Consider the following 21,474-nt stretch of genomic DNA (forward strand, 5'->3'; position numbering starts at 1 on the left):
CTTCATGAACTTTTCATGTATTCAGAACACATCAATGGAGTATCGTTTATGTATCAGATTCAATTAATGTTATTTTGATAGCATTTTAATACCAATGGTCTAAGGCAGGGGTTAGTGAACTGGCCCACTGGCCAAACCCAGCTCACCATCTGTTTTTGTAAATAAAATCTTATTGGCACACAGCTATGCTTAGTCATTTACGTATCATCTGTGGCTGCTTTTGAGCAACGATGGCAGAGTTGAATAGTCGTGACAGTCCATATGCCTCAGGGAGTCGCAAACATTTCCTATCTGGCCCTTTACAGGAAAAAATGGCTCACCTCTGGTCTAAGGTAAAATAAAAGGAAGTGACTGACTTACGCCCAATCTGTAAAGCCGCTTAGTGTAGCCTTTATCTCACTATAATGGAAACTAAGTATTTAAAGCGGAATGGTTTCATGAGAGAGAAATGCATGTTCAAGTTTTCTTTAGTGCTCTTTTTTTCTTCGCTTAATTTCCGATATCACAATTGAGAAAGGCTTCATTTATGTATTTTAAGAACAGTCTCATGGAATGAGGAATAGCTGATGGTTTAAGAAAATGTGGGCAATAGTCTAATAAAAGAGTACTCTGATGCCTCAAAATTGCTGTTATATGGCTTCTATATAAAGTGGTCCCTCACCATTGTCCCTCAGGCAGTGTAAACCCCAAGTAAACAACTCAATGAAATCAAGAAAATGATATTCTTGTTTGGCTAACACTGCAGCTGTCTTTGGTTTGTGATTCGAATGTTGATTTAAAAAATAAGGGCAACCTGATGGGCAAGGAGATTGAGCTTGGGTGTTTATGCAACAACCCTAGACAGAAACTATAGCTGTCCAATTTCTATGTTATCCCTGCTGGCATTGTCCATTTGAAGAGGTGAAGCACGAGAACTGTTTATCAAAGCTTTTTGTGTAAGTAAAGTTGAAGTTGCAACCTGGGGTAAAATCCACAAACTTCAGTGTAGGTAGAAATGCTGATAGGAGACAAACATCCCCAAACACGGTGATCAAAGAATAATGTTAGACCACTGGGCTCAGCGGCCCTCAACAAATGTCTCTAGTGTGTGAGCTATAGAGCTAGTTGTATCTTTTATTTTACATCTCAGCCCAGCAAACACGTGAACCAGCTGGTGTTTATTGTTATCTGAGATACACTTTGATATCCTCTATAATGTTCTCTCCTATACACTTTGATATCCTCTATAATGTTCTCTCCTATTATCTTCTATTTGATTCTATATCATTTTCTAAAATACGCTTGTCATGACACGCTAAGTTTTCATGATTCATTAATAAGTTATGACCCACAGTTTGAATAACACAATCTTGAAAGGCAGATGGAATGGAAAAGAGGCGATCCAGAAGAAAAGAACAAAATTGGCAGCAGGGAAACCTTTCACTTGTTCACTGCTGTGGCTCTTAGGGCCTTGGTAAGGTGGATGGGGCATTGGTTCCCTAGGGCCACAGAAAGGAACCTAGGCTAGACCCTTGGCCTAAGCATCTAGTACCTTCTCTATCTAGAGCCCAACATTGGCGTACCATCCAGGGGCTTCCCGTGCTGCCTCATTGCTCTCATGTTAAAAGTAGCCCACATCCTCAAGGAGTTCTTAATCTGTCGACAGAGAAAGCACAGACACATCAACTGTATTAAAACAGAGCAGTGGATATCGTCCTGTCCAGGTTACCTTCGGTGACCCTTAGAGGTAGAAGCTGCTTCATCCACCTGTTCCAATGAAACCCAGGAACGACAGAGAGGTTTCCCTGCAGGTTGTCGTTGAAATTTTCTTCTTGGGTGCTCTCCTCTGTACCCCAGGGCTTTACCATGTCACGTTCTCAAGTGCGTGCTGCTGTTTGATTCTGTTCTGTGCCAAGCAGGCAAGCCATTACAATAGCCTGTGGTTACTTAAGCCATACGTTTTGTGCCGTCATATTCACGAATGGCTTCCTTTATGTTCTTAGACAATATAGTTTTCTAGCTGAGGCCTTGTCCCTGCTGGCCACATTTACACATACGGATGTGTCTTTGTTGGAGTAGCGGCTATTATTGCACAAGGCTTTGGCATCTTGGACAAAACTTCTGTCGTTGCAGTTTGTGGAATATTCTGGCACCTTTCAGAGGTTTCAAGACTGCACTCTTCTCTCCGTTGGGATCATGGCCCAAAAGTAAACTTGATAATTACAAAGAATGTCCCATCCTTGAAATATGAACAGGAGCTTCCATTTTTGCTTTTTTCTTTGTTTCTCCATGGGCAAAAACAAAGGCAAATAGTAACAACTGAAATTAAATACCAAGTGTTTTTTAAACCAATCAAGCTTTCTAGATAATTTGAAATTAAGCCCTCAAGATTATTTAATCAGTGGGTGTTTATAAAGTTTTTTATAAGTGGAAAGCTCTGGAAAAGTAGTTTAAGGTGGTCTTCACTTAAGATAGGAGAGGGCAAACTACAGCCTAAAGGCCAAATCCAGCCCACTGCCTGTTTTTGTAAATAAAGTTTTATTAGAACACAGCCCTATGTATTTGTCTCGGTATTGTCTAAGGCTACTTTAGTGCTATAACAGCAGGGTGGAGTAGTTTTGACAGAGACCCTATGGCCCACAAAGCCAAAAGTATGTGCTATCTGGACCTTTACAGAAAAAGCTTGCTGACCTCTGATTGAGGAGATTAATATTAATTTGCTATAGTAATTTACAGTTATTATCCATGTGGTTGATCAACTATACCGTCCTATTCATTTCAATTTCTTCACTCTCTTAGTTTTACTCTTCCATAATTGAGTGTTTTTTAATTATCACACTTTCATAACTCTCAGATGTTTTAGTGTTTATATTATATGTAATCAAATTTTTTTTTCAAAGTGAGCAATAAATTCCCTTGGTGAAGCTAAACAAGAAAGAAATGTCAGTATTTTAACGAGTTGCTCCAACAGCTGATGCCGCCATGCAGGTTATAGGAATGTCAGTTATGCATCAGATGGTGACTTTAATAAGAAGTCAGTCTCCAATATGGGTTGATCATTAGCTTTATTATTACTATCTGGTTTGATAACTGAGAATTTAACTGTCTTTCTCTTTAAGGACTTTACTTATTTACAAATTTACAGTTCTTTGTAATCTGATCTTCCTGCTTTTACCCTCCTTCCTTATCTTAGATGCCACCCAACACACACAAATTCAGATCTTCTAGGGATGTCTTTCTTAGGGCTATCTAGCACTCTATGACAAGACTGGTGCAAATATACGTAGGAAAATCACATCCCACAACTGGAGTTTGGGGTTATCCATCGTTAAGATGCTTTGGCTGCAAATTATGGAAACCAAACCAAAAGTGACTTATATAACAAAGAAATTGATTATATTACTTCACTAGGAGCCCACAGATAGGCTAGTTCCAGGACTCATAAATTCAGTGGCCTTCCACCTTTTTTCTCTGCCATAACCATGGGTCACTTTGTTCTTTGGCTGGCTTCCCTCATTGTCACAAAATGGCTGCAGCAGCCACCGGCATCACTGCTTCTATGGCAGCACGAAGAGGCAGAGAAGAGCAGTGACTCTTCAGCAAGTATCTTTTTAATAGTAGAGAAGGATTTTCACTGCCGCCTCCTAGCAGACTTCCCTCCCTTCTCGATCCCTAGAATCGCAACAGTTGCCAGTGCCCAGATCAATACAGCAAGCAGAAAGAAATCACAAGAACTAGCTTGACTTAAGTTTCCTTTCCTGAGCCTGGGGTGAGGACTCATCCCAGGGTGCATGACCACATGGAGGGAGAGCACCTAACAAAATAGGGAAAGAAAAAATTGGGTGGGGGGGTGTAGTAGAATAAAGATGGATTTAGATTAGTAACCATTGGTGTACATAATAGCAGTGTCATCTTCTGCCATTGCAAACAAGCAACGGGGAGGAAACTGTATATTGATGTGCATTAGTGTCTGACAGAGTGCTTTGCTTTTGTTGCTCCGGAAATTGTTAAGAAATTGAATGGAAAGGATTAAAAATTCAGTCATAGCACATTTATTTCTATATCATAAAGAATTGTTCCAAATGGCTCAAAGAATAATCAAACACAACAGTTTTCGTCTAATTGCACCATCTGTCCAGTTACTGAATCTATGAGAGCTGTTTTCATGGCAGCAACCAGCAGAAATTTTGAGGAGTTTCCAAGGCCTAAAGTCTATGACTTAAAGATAATTGATTCCCTTCTTACTTATTCATTATAAAACGATATCTGTCAAAAAGAAGGTAGGTAGCATTAGCCCCTTAGGTCAAAAATCACACCCTGTGTCAATACCCTTGTCTGACTCTACCTTTTCAGCTAGACCTGCAGGCTTTGGCTTTAAAATGTGTAATGCTGAAACTCCTCTAAATTGCAATTAATTTCCCTGAGTTAACAATCCAGGGCACTTCTTTGGGATGAGTGCTTTCTGTCTTTTTGTCCTCCCACCTGCTTTCTTTCCTTTACGCTCCAGGAAATAAATATAACTTAAGGAATTGATTTGCCAAAAGCCATTTTTCCTCCTCTGATATTTGGAAACTTCTGTCTCTGCAAATACAAGACCTCCATAGACTAAGTTAAAAATACTGTTTTCAACTTAGGGTATGTGCAATAAGAGATGCAAATTCAAGAGCCTGGAAGGACAGGCGAGCTCCTAGTTTGGGAAGAGGTAACAGCAGTGCTCCTCCTTTGGAACACGAGCTTATAGCTCCCCCCCCTTTTTTTTTTAACTCATAACACTTGAAAGTGGAAAAAATGACAGAAAGGAAAAGATCCTTCTAGGGCATAATTTGTTCACGACCAGTTATTACAGTAAGCAGTGATTACAAAGAATGCCTGGCTAAAGAAAAACCATCGTTGAGCTCTTAAACCCATGGCATCCAAGCCAGGCAAACAACTTCCCTACCTCACGTTTTGATAGAATAACGAAACGTGCTCAACAAATCAAATATCTCAATGATTTTCTGTAATAGAAACACACTTGTTTAGAGGTTCAAGAATCTACAAGATCTTTTTTTCTCCTCTTGAGAAAAAGTTTCAGAACGAATTACCTTGCCAAATAATTTACAGAAAACGGGAAAGGTTTCTTAGTGTTTAATTTAGCTGGAAGCATGGTGACCTCCAAGAGCTGACTTTCTTACAACAGTCAGAGACTCACAGAATGTTCTTATTTTCTGCCCACAGCTTTGATAATTTCACCACCACTTCAACATGTAAACTATGGGGATTACTACATTTCTCAAGTAGTTTGGGGAGCCTCGGCTCTAAGGAGAGGCATCTGCATTGCTTAAGAATACCATAAATATTTCTTTCCCCAAGAAACAGACACTTTGGAAACAGATTTTGAAAACTCTAATCCACAAGGTGCTAGCAGGATGAAGAAACAGTGTTTGATTCACTGGGATTTAAACCAAGAAGAATGACTCAATCACCCTGTTTCTACCTGCTTTCTGTTTCAATCAAGGTTAATGGAAAAACTGCTAAGGATGAGGTGATACATAAATGGAAATTTTGACCTATAGATTTGATTAAATAACCAACCGTCTATAGCATGGAAGATACATAGTGAGATTCAAAGTTGGCTGAAAGGCAGGACCAGTTTGGGCTTGAGTACATTGTTTTCCACTTTTTCCATGTAGATTGTTTTCTTCCAGGATTCTTCTTTTTCACTCTCTTAAGCCCTAGTTCCCACTAAAGAAACTGTCAGTCCACTCCTGAATTTGTGATTTTGTCATCTTTTTTCACCAGTAGAATGCTTGCTTGATAAAAGTTTGGATTGCTAGGAGTAGAACATTAAGAGGCTTAGGATAGGAAAGGATTTCCTAGACTAAGCAGTCACCGTGTGACTTATTGGGAGAAATCCCCAGCAAAATTCAAAGGCCCCTGAGAAGGGCAACTTCATCCTGTAAGAGACTGAACTTGAACATTAGCCTTCCCAAGCAGCGTCAAGGACAGCCTTCTTGCTTCTGACCTACCACCTAGTAACCGTCTCCACTGAAGCATTTCTTCCTTTTGTTTTAATGAGGTTTCCATGTATCTGTCTTTAGCACTAGACTCTGAGTTTCCCAAAAGCAGAGACAATGCTTGTTCATCTGGGTTCATAACTAACACCTAGCTCTGTCTCATCCTTAATGTTGGATGGAGGGATAGATGGAGCAATGGATGGATCGATCTGTGGAGGATGAGCCCACTTTCCAGGGGGAAGATGCACTTTGAATGGATTAACTGTTGTGGTATAAATAATATTCCTGAGCCAGGGAATTCATCATGTGCTGCGGCACCTCACCCTTTAATAGAGGTTACTTGTTCCAGAGTAGAGGAGAGAGCCCTGCTTTGGCTCGTGTCCTAAATCTCTGGGGTTAATCCCAGTGTAACTCTTAGGCCAGAGTAATGCACTGGTCCTATTGGTTCCCCTATCCTGGGATTGTTGCCACACTTCCTGCCAAGAAGCAGATGTAGCCACTTTCCTGGCACCTACTACTCCCTCCTGTCAGGGCTGCTCTCCTTTCCTTTTCTTGGGATGCACTTTGAATAGGGAGCAGGCAACTCAGAGTAGCAGAGGCAATTTTGAATTCATTCCACTGAGCATGGGTATGGCATTAACTGGCTCCGATGTCCAGCCCGACTTTTCCTGGGATATGATTTTTTTTTTTTTTTTGCGGTACGCGGGCCTCTCACTGCTGTGGCCTCTCCCGTTGCGGAGCACAGGCTCCGGACGCGCAGGCTCAGCGGCCATGGCTCACGGGCCCAGCCGTTCCGCGGCATGTGGGATCTTCCTGGACCGGGGCACGAACCCGTGTCCCCTGCATCGGCAGGCGGACCCCCAACCACTGCGCCACCAGGGAAGCCCTGGGATATGATTTTGACTGGGGTTTTGGTTGCCCAGCTCTCATCAGTCCCTATGTGTTTTCCAATGCTGATTTATTTGGCCAAATTAACTTACATTGATGAGATTAATTATTAGAAAACACTAGACTTGGAGTGTGGGCCCAATGAATGGCCCTCAAGTGCCAGGAGCCATAAATAATATTATTTCTTTGACAAATCTGCTGCAAACTAGAAATAAAACATCTGGTTTAGTCTTCGGCTTGCTTTATTTTGGGGGAGGTCTGTGGCTTGAGAGCCATCAAAAGGGGAATGTAGATGAGACTAAAGAATGAATTTTAGTCTTGTAAACAATTAAATCGTTTTAGTAAACACTTTTATAAGACAGCCATAGATTGCGTCACTCACCTAATGTACTTTCATATATATAATTTAAAAACTATATTTCGGTTTATTAGGATAGGCATCGGTACATGAAAAATAAACAGATTTCTGTGCTAAGCAGTGTTCTTGGATGCCAGTGATGGGCACAAAGTCGGGATAACTCAAGCAGAAAAGGGATTCAGAGAACCCAAGAAACAGGAGGTATCTGAAGAGAATCTAATGAGCCACATAGGAAGACATCACCAGAGCCATAAAAACAGGTCTGGTCAGGCCTCTCAGCTGTCCACTCCCTTCCAGAAAACATGCTACACAGAATGGCAGATCTGATGGATGCTTTATATTGGCCTGGACACATGTTTTCTTTCAGATCAGGGAGATGTGAATAGGAAGATGATTCCAATAGTTTCAGCCAGGTCAGAAACTCTGGCATGTGAGTCACCTTCTCGCCGTAAGTTTCAGCTCCCAAGTCCGTGTTTTAGAAGTTCTTCAGTGGACAGTGCAAGCCTCCACTTCCTCACATGCTTGACAAATGAGTCTTCAACCTTTGTTTGAATACATCCAGTGCCTGGGAGAAAGGGCTTTTTTAAAACTAAATTTTGTATTTTGGAATCATTTTAGATTTACAGAAAAGTTATCAGGATAATACAGAGTTCCCAGACGCCCCTCACCCAGTTTCCCCTAATGATGACATCTTTTATAACCTTGGTACACTTATCACAGCTAAGAAACCAACATTGGTATGTTACTCTCAACCAAACTACACACTTTGTTTAGATTTCACCAGTTTCCCCACTAACATCCTTTTTATGTTCCAGGGTCCCATCCAGGATACTACATGCATTTAGCCGAGCATCTTTTTTTTTCTTCTTTTAAAAAAATAACAAACATGGGCTTCCCTGGTGGCGCAGTGGTTGAGAGTCTGCCTGCCGATGCAGGGGACACGGGTTCGTGCCCCGGTCCGGGAAGAGCCCACATGCCGCGGAGCGGCTGGGCCCGTGAGCCATGGCCGCTGAGCCTGCGCGTCCGGAGCCTGTGCTCCGCAACGGGAGAGGCCACAGCAGTGAGAGGCCCGCGTGCCGCAAAAAAAAAAAACCATTTCTTATCTCACACAGTTTCTGGGACCATCTTATCCTGGTTGTTCTGGTTCAGGTTCTGGTTCGTGAGGTTGCCATCAACCTGAGCCAGGGCTGCAGTCATCTGAAATCATGAGCGGGCCGGAAGATCAATGTGGCTGCTGGCTGGAGACTCCAGTTCCTCACCACATAGCCCTTTGCAAAGGGCTTCTCATGCCATGGCTTCCACCAGAGTGAGGGATGCAAGACAGAGAGCATGCAAGATAGAGGCCACAGTGAACAGTGCTTTTTTTGTGAGGCAGCTCATTCCGTTGCTGAAGAGTTCCATTTGTTGACAAAACTGTCTTCCTGCAAATTCCTCCTGAATCCTCGTTCTGGCCAATGGAGGGCTGGCCAGGTCTCTTGTTCTGGCCAATGGAGGGCTGGCCAGTAGGTCTCTTCGTCCACACTGTTTAGTCCTCTTTAAAAAAAACTAAAGAAGAAGAAGAAATGGTGTCCCCTGAGTCTTCCCTGAATGCTAAAGACACTCCACTTACACAGCTGTTCACCCTCAGACGCCAGATGACTGGATCTGGTGTTCCCCGCCATCATCACCACCATCAAAGGAGAAAAAGAACTTCATGTAAAGAAATAGAAGGCTGTTTACTCAAGGAACTTGCTATATTCCCCTCCCTGTAATTAGCAATTTGGTATAAAGATAGCTATAGGCAGACTCGCATTTCTTTATAAATTGAAGGGAATTGTTACTGTGTCCAAAATTCAACATTATATATGAAGGCTTAACAATTCATAAACATTTTTATATTGTTCTCTTTAAAACAAAAACTGAGATGGGGTATAAAGTGAGTATTGTGACAAGTGGGAAAATGTGAATGTTTTATAGTTCGGATGTCACATGGTTTGAGCCCAGAGCTGTTCTCTAGGTAGAGTTATGCACAGACCAGTGGCTCGCAACCAGAGTGATTTTTCCCTGCAGGACATTTGGCAATGTCGGGAGGCATTACTGGTCGTCACAACAGGGAAGGGTGCTCTGGCGTCTGTTCAGTTCAAGGCAGGGATGCTGCTAACTAGCCCACCACGCACAGGACAGCCCTTCACAGCGAAGAGTCACTCGTGCCGAGACTGAGAAACTGCGGCATAAGTTATATGCAGTTTCTAAAGGGCCACTTCCCATTCTGCCACCAAGTGTTTCTTTTATATCTTTTTTTCCTCACTTTGTTACTGAGCTCCTCTCACTGCCTATGAATTCCTTTGGTTTGCGTTCTCTGAGAGTCTGTTTTTCTGGTCCAAGTAAATAGCAAGGCAGCTGTGGTTGGGAAAAGCAGGACAGGTGGTGCCAAAAAGCATTCCTTCAGACTTTTCTCAGCAGGAATTTTTTTGAAGACTTGAAACAAGCTAGAACCTTCCTTTTAGGCTAGGATGGAGCTGCAGACTCGAAGGCTTGCCAGGTGTGCAGTGGCCCAGGGTTAGGTGTCTATGCGGGCCTGGGGTGAGTGTGAGGAATGTGGGAGCCAGTGCTGTCAGGTCTCCCACCTTTCTCAAGAGGTTAGAAATCCAGATATGTATGTGAACTTCCCAAGATTTCACCTTAGAGCTCAAGTTTTTATAAATCACTGCGTGGCTTAGAGATGATCGTACTAAGTGAAATAAGCCAGCCGGAGAAAGACAAATATATGACATCACTTCTATGTGGAATCTAAAAGTTGACACAAATGACCTTATTTACAAAACAGAAATAGACCCACAGACATAGAAAACAAACTTTTGGCTACCAAAGGGGAAATGGGGGTGGGGGGGATAAATTAGGAGTTCGGGATTAACATATACACACTACTATATACAAAATAATCAACGAGGCCCTACTGAATAGCACAAGGAACTCTACTCAATATTTTGTAGTAACCTATAAGAGAAAAGAATCTGAAAAAGAATATATTTATACATATACACATACACACACATATATACGTATAACTGAATCACTGTGCTATACACTTGAAACTAACACAACATTGTAAATCACCTCTCCTTCAGTTAAATCAGTCAATCAATCAATCAATCGCTGTGTGGGCTAAACACCACGTGAATAGTGGGGAGCTGGATGTGGTCATGGCATACCCACTGGACTAGCTCTGTGGCAGCATCAGCAGAGGGTTTTGACCGCAGAGCTGCACTTATTAGTAAGTCCTGTTCGACTTCATTCCATGTCTCAGCGCAGAGGCAATTTCTTCTCCTTTCCAGTAATGTGATCTTTGCAGAACTCTGCAAGCGAAGGGATTTAAAGGGGCTTAAATGTTGATGCCCTGTCCCATATCCAAGTGCACCTGTGAATTTCAGCCGTCTACACCCATTCTCTGTGACTGCTTCGCTAAGGAACGAGGCTTAGTGTGTTCTTGTCCATCGCCCAGGCTTCTGGGAGGGAGGAGTGTAAATGACCCTTACGAATGAACATCCACTGTCTTACAAACACCTCCAGAACCATCTCTCGTGATGCAGAGGCAAAGTGACCTTAAACAAAGGATTTTCAGCTTCTCGTCACAGGTATCTGGGTTTTCCTCCTAGCTACCCCTCTCAAGACAGAACCAAGCTTTTTGGAAAGGGCTGCAATTTGGGTTTGAACTCCAGCTCTACCGCCTACCAGTCCTGTGATTTGGGGACAATTTGCTTTAGTTCTCTGATTTTAATTTTCTCAACTTTAAAATGAATAAATCAAAAGGCTACCTCAGTGGATTGTATGTTGATGTGTATTAGATAATATCATATATGCAAAAATGACTCATGCGAATCCTGGTGAACATTTAGAGCTCAGTATTGTTCGTTTCTCTTTCCTCTCTAAGTCTGTATTACCTTGGGCATGTGGGTCCCTATATCTGGTCTTTAATGTCACTTCCCTCAAGTAGACACCACACGTTCTTCCCTACAGCACAGGTAGAGGTTAAGAGCACCAGTTGGATGTTGGCTAGACCTGGGTGCAAGTTCTAAATGGACCACTTACCAACTTCTGCCCTTGGACAAGTTACTTAATCTCTCCTGACCTCATCTATAAAAGAGCAAAATATAATAGTGTGGGCTTTGTAGAGCTGCTGTGAGGATGTAATAAGGTCATAGATACTAAGCTTCTAGTATTGATACATACTCAAAACCCACTGGCGCTTCATTGTCCCTGTGTTCCAGTGTCGCAGGGAAGTTGTGGTATCTGGATGAGATCATGGGCGTTCAGATATTTGAAAAAGTTAGACATGGGAGAACTTGCTTTTGCAGGACTTTCTTGCTGAGTTTTCAGCCCCATTCAGTCAAAGCACTTTTTATGTTGGTTCCATTCTGTAAAAATGACAAAGTCTTTTGTTATTTTTATTGAGGAATAACATATATATAGTAATGTACCTAAATATGAATGTCCACACGTACGACTCCGTGGGTTTTTAATATGCACGGACCACGTACCCGACAACCAGATCAAGACAGTGAGCATTCCCAGTATTCCAGGAAGCTGCTTCTTGCCCCCTTGCAGGCAAGAGCCATGCCCCCAAAGTAACCCTGACTCTTCCATCTATCACCAAAAACAAGTCTTTCTTTGGACAATATTTTTTAGCATCGTTATCTCTAGAATCAACTTAATATGGAACATACTGTTTAATAACCTGTATTCTCTGAATCTGATCCGATCTGATTAAAATTAGGACTTGTGTACTTCAGTGGTCCTGGGTTCTCTTTGGAACCAACCCAAAACTTCCATTTGACTTCTGGCCATGGACAGTGCTGACAATTCTTCATGGCATGCCTTGCCCTGTGCTGTTTACTTGGAGGGAGACAAAAGCCTAGGAGACATGGTGCTACCCTCAGAGAGCTTGTCGTCTAGGTAGAGAAACCTACAAGCCTTAAACTGGAACACTAGCTGACAGCGAGTGAGGCCGTGAAAAGCCTTGTCCTGGGGGAGCAAGCTAATGTTTTCTTGTCGTCAGCCCTCCTGGAGACCCTGTTTGGTACTGGCCTCCCCCTAGATGGCCAGATTAACCGCACTGCATAACGATGATTCCTTTGCTTTGTGGTCACTCGCATGCGGAAGGCTTGCTGTCTTGCCACCTGCTATTGTGTCGTGTATGTCTGTGGGCTTTCCCATCTAGGATGTGGTCTCCCGCAGGCACGTGGAGGGCAGTCCTCAAGGGCTTGTTCCAAGATGGCTTTGATCAGGACGTGCGACCCCAGTTTTCTCTACAGGTCTCTGTAGTCCGTAAGACAGTGCCCACTCTGAGAGCAGTTAGTAAGCATACACTCATCACTATTTGCATTATAAAAACATTGCTGTGCAGTGTGGACAGTTAGGAAGCTTGAATTTCTTTAAAAGATGGAATGGCCCTTAACCCACTTACTGGCATCCGAGGAACTGGTTGAACACAAAATATTCTGTATGGTTGCAAGCACATAATACGGCAGTCTCTTGAGCAGGTTCTCTATGCTCTATGGAAACAAAAGACATTCTTCAAAAACTGGAGACTCAATCAACAAACCACTGATTGATCACAGGGGAGAAGAGGAGTGACTAGTTTTATTGCACAGCTCTGGTCATTTTTCCTGAGGATTTCACTTTATTTATTTTCTTTTCTTTATTTTCCTGAGGATTTTAAATGAGAAAATGGCTAAAGCAGTGCCTCCTTACACATTATTGCACATCATCCGTCATTTTGTCTAGTTGCCTATTAATAACTTTCACCTCTATCTAATTAAGTGAAAGTATAAGATTTGTTGTAAATAGCTAAGCATTTTTTATGATAGACCAATATTCACAAAGATCATATTTTTTCCTATAAGGAGGCTTCAAGATATTGTTTAGAGTTTTGGAGTTTGAAATACATAGTATTATTGTGGAAGTATGGAAACTGTCTTACTGGTGGGAGTATAAATTAGGAAAACTACTTGGAAAGCAGTTCATTGTTACCTCCTAAAAGCCTAGGATTACATACACACTGACCTGGATGTGCACCTTCTACATATATATCCTGGGACAGTGGTTCTCAGACTTTAGTGTGAACCAGAATCCCCTGGAGGGCTCAATGGGCCCCAACCCCAGAGTTCCTGATTCAGTAGGTCTGGGGTGGGACCATAGAATCCCCATCTCTAACGAGTTCCCGAGTAATACTGATGCTACTAGTGCTAGAACCACACTTTAAGAACTGCTGTCTCAGAGAGATTTTTGTACATAAGAAGACATGAACAAAAACATTGTTCCTAATAGTCCCAAGCTAGAAACAACTCAAATTTCCAGCAACAGTTCAGTGGGAAAATTAACTGTGGTATATTCATTCAAGAAAACACTGAATAGCAATCACCTACAGCTACCTGCCTCAACAGGGTGTATTTTAGGAAGTGTTGATGAATGAAATAAATGAGGCAAGAAAGAATACCTACAGTATGATTCCATCTCTATGAAGTTGATAAAAACAGAATTATATTCTTTATAAATGCATATATAGATAGTAAAACTATAAAGGAAAGCAGATAATTGATACTGCAAAAGTCAGTCCAGAGATTACCAGGGGTGACAGGAAGGGAGGCGTACAGAGGACTCCTCAGGTACTAGCTGTAGTCTACATCTGAACCTTGGCTGTTGGTTATGTGAGAGTTGACTTCTTCATTAATACTTACACTGTACATTTATATTTATACACATCTACATATATCATACATCCTCTAGTTAAAAAAAAAAAGTTTAAAAAATTGTTCTACTGTATCTTAAAAGAAAATGTCTCCTGGCTTCCCTGGTGGTGCAGTGGTTGAGAGTCCACCTACCGATGCAGGGGACACGGGTTCGTGCCCCGGTCCGGGAAGATCCCACATGCCGCGGAGCGGCTGGGCCCGTGAACCATGGCCGCTGAGCCTGCGTGTCCGGAGCCTGTGCTCCGCAACGGGAGAGGCCACAACAGTGAGAGGCCCGCTACCCACAAAAAAAAAAAAGAAAAAAAGAAAATGTCTCCTATCCTACATGTATTCTGGTTCTTTGACAACTTGTTTGAAATTTAGGATCTGTCCACTGGTTATGACAAATAAATCCCTTAAGCTTTTTTTTTTCTTTCCAGTTTCTATTTTTTAATTAAAAAAAATTTTTTTAACATCTTTATTGGAGTATAGTTGCTTTACAATGGTGTGTTAGTTTCTGCTGTATAACAAAGTGAATCAGCTCTACATATACATATATCCCCATATCTCCTCCCTCTTGCGTCTCCCTCCCTCCCACCCTCCCTATCCTACCGTTCTAGGTGGTCACGAAGCACCGAGCTGATCTCCCTGTGCTATGCGGCTGCTTCCCACTAGCTCTCTATTTTACATTTGGTAGCATATATAAGTACATGCCACTCTCTCACTTTGTCCCAGCTTACCCTTCCCCCTCCCTGTGTCCTCAAGTCCATTATCTACGTCTGCATCTTTATTCCTGTCCTGGGTTCTTCACAACCTTTTTTTTTTTTTTAAGATTCCATTTATATGTTTTAGCATATGGTATTTGTTTTTCTCTTTCTGACTTACTTCACTCTGTATGACAGACTCTAGGTCCATCCATCTCACTACAAATAACTCAATTTCATTTCTTTTTATGGCTGAGAAATATTCCATTGTATATATGTGCCACATCTTCTTTATCCCTTCCTCTGTCGATGAACACTTAGGTTGCTTCCATGTCCTGGCTATTGTAAATAGTGCTGCAATGAACACTGGGGTGCATGTGTCTTTTTGAATTATGGTTTTCTCAGGGTATATGCCCAGTAGTGGGAATGCTGAGTCATATAGTAATTCTATTTTTAGTTTTCTAAGGAACCTCCATAGTGGCTGTGTCAATTTACATTCCCACCAACAGTACAAGAGGGTTCCCTTTTCTCCACACCCTCTCCAGCATTTATTTTTTGTAGATTTTTTGATGGTGGCCATTCTGACTGGTGTGAAGTGATGCCTCATTGTAGTTTTGATTTGCATTTCTCTAATGATGAGTGATGTTAGCATCCTTTCATGTGTTTGTGGGCAATCTGTATATCTTCTTTGGAGAAATGTCTATTTAGGTCTTCTGCCCATTTTGGGATTGGGTTGTTTGTTTTTCTTGATATTGAGCTGCATGAGCTGCTCGTAAATTTTGGAGATTAATCCTTTGTCAGGTGCTCCCTTTGCAAATATTTTCTCCCATTCTGAGAGTTGTCTTTTCGTCTTGTTTATTGTTTCTTTTGCTGTGCAAAAGCTTTTAAGTTTCATTACGTCCCATTTGTCTGTTTTTGTTTTTATTTCCATTACTCTAGGAGGTGGGTCAAAAAGGATCTTGCTGTGATTTATGTCATAGTGTTCTGCTTATGTTTTTCTCTAAGAGTTTTATAGTTAACATTTAGGTCTTTAATCCATGTTGAGTTTATTTTTGTGTATGGTGTTAGGGAGTGTTCTAATTTCATTCTTTTACATGTAGCTGTCCAGTTTTCCCAGCAACACTTATTGAAGAGGTTGTCTTTCCTCCATTGTATATTCTTGCCTCCTTTGTCAAAGATAAGGTGACCATATGTGTGTGGGTTTCTCTCTGGGCTTTCGTTCCTGTTCCATTGATCTCTATTTCTGTTTTTGTGCCAGTACCATACTGCCTTGATTACTGTAGCTTTGTAGTATAGTCTGAAGTCAAGGAGGCTGAGTCATCCAGCTGTTTTTCTTTCTCAAGATTGCTTTGGCTATTCGGGCTCTTTTGTGTTTCCATACAAATTGTGAAATTTTTTGTTCTAGTTCTGTGAAGAATGACACTGGTAGTTTAATAGGGATTTCATTGAATCTGTAGATTGCTTTGGGTAGTAGAGTCATTTTCACAATGTTGATTCTTTCAATCCAAGAACACGGTATATCTCTCCATCTGTTTGTATTAACTTTAATTTATTTCATCAGTGTATTACAGTTTTCTGCATACAGGTCTTCTGTCTCCTTAAGTAGTTTTCCTCCTAGGTATTTTATTCTTTTTGTTGCAGTGGTAAATGGGAGTGTTTCCTTAGTTTCTTTTTCAGATTTTTCATCATAGTGTATAGGAATGAAAGAGATTTCTGTGCATTAATTTTGTATCCTGCTACTTTACCAAATTCATTGATTAGCTCTAGTAGTTTTCTGGTAGCATCTTTAGGATTTTCTACGTATAGTATCATATCATCTGCAAACAGTGACAGTTTTACTTCTTCTTTTCCAATGTGGATTCCTTTTATTTCTTTTTCTTCTCTGATTGCTGTGGCTAAAACTTCCAAAACTATGTTGAATAACAGTGGTGAGAGTGGGCAGCCTGTCTTGTTCCTGATCCTAGAGGAAATGGTTTCAGTTTTTCACCATTGAGAGCGATGTTGGGTTCGTCATATATGGCCTTTATTATGCTGAGGTAAGTTCCCTCTGTGCCTACTTTCTGGAGGGTTTTTATCATAAATGGGTGTTGAATTTTGTCCAAAGCTTTTTCTGCATCTATTGACATGATCATATGGTTTTTCTTCTTCAATTTGTTAACATGCTGTATCACGTTGATTGATTTGCATATATTGAAGAATCCTTGCATTCCTGGTATAAACCCCACTTGATCATGGTGTATGATCCTTCTAATGGGCTGTTCGATTCTGTTTGCTAGTATTTTGTTGAGGATTTTTGCATCTGTGTTCATCAGTGATACTGGCCTGTGGTTTTCTTTCTTTGTGGCATCTTTGTCTGGTTTTGGTATCAGGGTGATGGTGGCCTCGTAGAATGAGTTTGGGAGTGTTGCTCCCTCTGCTGTATTTTGGAAGAGTTTGAGAAGGATAGGTGTTAGCTCTTCTCTAAATGTTTGATAGAATTCACCTGTGAAGCCATCTGGTCCTGGGCTTTTGTTTGTTGGAAGATTTTTAATCACAGTCTCAATTTCTGTGCTTGTGATTGGTCTGTTTATATTTTCTATTTCTTCCTGGTTTAGTCTCGGAAGGTTGTGCTTTTCTAAGGATTTGTCCATTTCTTCCAGGTTGTCCATTTTATTGTCATAGAGTTGCTTGTAGTATTCCCTCATGATCCTTTGTATTTCTGCAGTGTCAGTTGTTACATCTCCTTTTTCATTTCTAATTCTATCGATTTGAGTCTTCTCCCTTTTTTCCTTGATGAGTCTGGCTAATGGTTTATCAATTTTGTTTGTCTTCTCAAAGAATCAGCTTTTAGTTTTATTGATCTTTGCTATCGTTTCCTTCATTTCTTTTTCATTTATTTCTGACCTGATCTTTATGATTTCTTTCCTTCTGCTAACTTTGGGGTTTTTTGGTTCTTCTTTCTCCAATTGCTTTAGGTGTAAGGTTAGGTTGTTTTTTTGAGATGTTTCTTGTTTCATGACGTAGGACTGTATTGCTATAAACTTCCCTCTTAGAACTGCTTTTACTGCATCCCATAGGTTTTGGGTCGTCATGTTTTCATTGTCATTTGTTTCTAGGTATTTTTTGATTTCCTCTTTGATTTCTTCAATGATCTCGTGGTTATTTAGTAACGTATTGTTTAGCTTCCATGTGTTTGTATTTTTTGCAGATTTTTTCCTGTAATTGATACCTAGTCTCATAGCTTTGTGGTCGGAAAAGATACTTGATACTATTTCAATTTTCTTGAATTTACCAAGGCTTGATTTGTGACCCAAGATATGATCTATCCTGGAGAATGTTCCATGAGCACTTGAGAAGAAAGTGTATTCTGTTGTTTTGGGATGGAATGTCCCATAAATATCAATTAAGTTCATCTTGTTTAATGTATCATTTAAAGCTTGTGTTTCCTTATTTTCATTTTGGATGACCTGTCCATTGGTGAAAGTGGGGTGTTAAAGTCCCCTACTATGATTGTGTTACTGTCGATTTCCCCTTTTATGGCTGTTAGCATTTGCCTTATGTATTGAGGTGCTCCTATGTTGGGTGCATAAATATGTACAATTGTTATATCTTCTTCTTAGATTGATCCCTTGATCATTATGTGGTGTCCTTCTTTGTCTCTTGTAATATTCTTTATTTTAAAGTCTATTTTGTCTGTTATGAGAATTGCTACTCCAGCTTTCTTTTGATTTCCATTTGCATGGAATATCTTTTTCCATCCCCTCACTTTCAGTCTGTATGTGTTCCTAGGTCTGAAGTGGGTCTTGTATAGACAGCGTACATACGGGTCTTGTTTTTGTATCCATTCAGCCAGTCTGTGTCTTTTGGTTGGAGCATTTAATCCATTTGCATTTAACGTAGTTATCAATATGTATGTTCCTATTACCATTTTCTTAATTGTTTGGGGTTTGTTATTGCAGGTCTTTTCCTTCTCTCGTGTTTCCTGCCTAGAGAAGTTCCTTTAGCATTTGTTGTAAAGCTGGTTTGGTGGTGCTGAATTCTCTTAGCTTTTGCTTGTCTGTAAAGGTTTAATTTCTCCGTCGAATCTGAATGCGATCCTTGCTGGGTAGAGTAGTCTTGGTTGTAGGTTTTTCCCTTTCATCACTTTAAATATGTCCTGCCATTCCCTTCTGGCTTGCAGAGTTTCTGCTGAAGATCAGCTGTTAACATTATGGGGATTCCCTTGTCTGTTATTTGTTGTTTTTCCCTTGCTGCTTGTAATATCTTTTCTTTGTATTTAGTTTCTGATAGTTTGATTAATATGTGTCTTGGCATGTTTCTCCTTGGATTTATCCTGTGTGCGACTCTCTGTGCTTCCTGGACTTGATTATTTCCTTTCCCATATTAGGGAAGTTTTCACCTATAATCTCTTCAAATATTTTCTCAGTCCCTTTCTTTTTCTCTTCTTCTTCTGGGGCCCCTATAATTTGAATGTTGGTTTGTTTAATGTCGTCCCAGAGGTCTCTGAGACTGTCCTCAATTCTTTTCATTCTTTTTTCTTTATTCTGCTCTGTGGTAGTTATTTCCACTGTTTTATCTTCCAGGTCTCTTATACGTTCTTCTGCCTCAGTTATTCTGCTATTGATTCCTTCTAGAGAATTTTTAATTTCATTTATTGTGTTGTTCATCATTGTTTGTTTGCTCTTTAGTTCTTCTAGGTCCTTGTTGAATGTTTCTTGTATTTTCTCCATTCTATTTCCTAGATTTTGTATCATCTTTACAATCATTACTCTGAATTCTTTTTCAGGTAGACTGCCTATTTCCTCTTCATTTGTTTGGTCTGCTGGGCTTTTACCTTGCTCCTTCATCTGCTGTGTGTTTCTCTGTCTTCTCATTTTGCTTAACTTATTGTGTTTGGGGTCTCCTTTTCACAGGCTGCAGGTTCATAGTTCCCGTTGTTTTTGGTGTCTGCCCCACAGTGGCTAAGGCTGGTTCAGTGGGTTGTGTAGGCTTCCTGGTGGAGGGGAGTAGTGCCTGTTTTATGGTTTCTGGTGGGCAGGACTGTGTCCAGTGGTGTGTTTTGAGGTGTCTGTGACCTTATTATGACTTTAGGCAGCCTCTCTGCTAATGGGTGGGGTTGTGTTCCTGTCTTGCTAGTTGTTTGGCATGGGGTGTCCAGCACTGGAGCTTGCTGGCCATCGGGTGGAGCTGGGTCTTAGTGTTGAGATGGAGATCTCTGGGAGAGCTTTCGCCATTTGATATTATGTGGAGCCGGGAGGTCTCCGGTGGCTGAGACCGGTCCTGAACTCGGCTCTCCCACCTCAGAGGCTCAGGCCTGACACCCGCCTGGAGCCCCAAGACCCTGTCAGCCACACGGCCAGGTACGTGGGGAGTTTCTTGCCTTTTGGGAAGTCTGAGGTCTTCTGCCAGCCTTCAGTCGGTGTTCTGTAGGAGTTGTTCCACATGTAGATGTATTTCTGATGTATTTGTGGGGAGGAAGCTGATCTCCACATCTTACTCCTCCACCGTCTTGATGGTCTCCCCCACCGCACTTAAGCTTTAATATATGGTTTAGTTATTCTTCTGCGTCAACTAAATATTAAAATGAAGGAATGATAGAATTTTTTGAAGAAATATGATCTTGTTATAGTCAAATATATTTGTTTATATGAACTAGTGATGAACAAAGTATTACAAAGTAAAATACCTGTCAGTCCTATCTGAAGAACAGATTAGAATCTTGTGCAGTTAGTATGTTTAATGTCTGTCTGTATGTAACAAGCCACGTAAGGCCCTGTGGTGAGATCATCGTTTAGACACTGAAGATAAGAACGTACACATGATGTAAGAGACTGACGGCTCTTTGCCACATCACAACGGATTTACATAATTTTCATCTCTACAAATCTCACGACTGCAAGAGTGAAGACTCTTATGAACGATTTCCATTTCATGGGAGGAGAATCACGTTAAAAATATTGCTTTGCTTTTTGAAAGGAAGGAGGGATTGAGTGTGATTATGTTGTGATGTCTTTTGCCTCCAAAAATTCAGAGAGGAGGCGTTGGGAACATCTGTAGCCCCATGAGGATCCCAGGAACCCTCATTTCTGTTGAAGAATGCTTAGTCTGTCTTTTCCTGATAATCAGAGTCTTGCCTTTAAGTTTTATCGGGCTGAATCTCTTTCTTTACTACACTTTTAAGTGTATCTTATGAAAAAAGACAATTCTTAATCCCCCGTTTACACGTAAGTTTCCTTGCAGCATGGGCTGCATTTCTCCTGATTGGTAGCGGTGTGGGTTCCCGAGTTGCACTTCCCACACATTAAGTTGACAGCTGCGTTATTCCAAAACACATCCTTGCAATGATGGCTGCCAATATTTTACGATGATATCCTAGGAATTCATTTGCAGCTGGTTACTGATATGAGGGGTATCTATATCATTTGGTGAGTTAACCAGTTAAGTACATTTGTTGCAAGTGCAAGATGCTAAGAGGATAAATGCCTTACTTATTCTAGTAAAAAATTAGAAACAACCCAAATGTCCATCAGTGGGGGGGGGGGAATGGTTAATTAAATTATGGTAGAGGCATACTATGGAATACTATGAAACCCCCCAAAAGAAAGTAGATCTGAATTTATGCAATGTGTCAGGCTCCCCATTAAACACTTCATATGCATTGTTTTGTTTAATTCTCACAACAGCTCCACGAAATTCCCGTTTTACAGATGAGGACCCTGAGACTTGTGCCAAGTCACATAATGAGTAAATGGTGCAGCAATAATTAGATTTGAGTTCTATGGACCCCGAATTCATTTCCTTATCCAGTTACACTCTGCTAGCTCATGAATATCAAAGCTGTATGTATTGTTGGCTCCCCTCTC

General features: G+C 41.0%; 1 protein-coding gene across 5 annotated transcripts in view; it reads left to right on the forward strand.

The window, feature by feature from the left end:
• Positions 1–21,474, forward strand: part of ARHGAP6 (Rho GTPase activating protein 6) — a 486,163-nt gene that overhangs the window by 408,281 nt on the left and 56,408 nt on the right. The window lies entirely within an intron of this gene.

This window comes from Lagenorhynchus albirostris, chromosome X (genome assembly GCF_949774975.1).
Source record: "Lagenorhynchus albirostris chromosome X, mLagAlb1.1, whole genome shotgun sequence".
In the NCBI taxonomy this organism is placed as follows: domain Eukaryota; kingdom Metazoa; phylum Chordata; class Mammalia; order Artiodactyla; family Delphinidae; genus Lagenorhynchus; species Lagenorhynchus albirostris.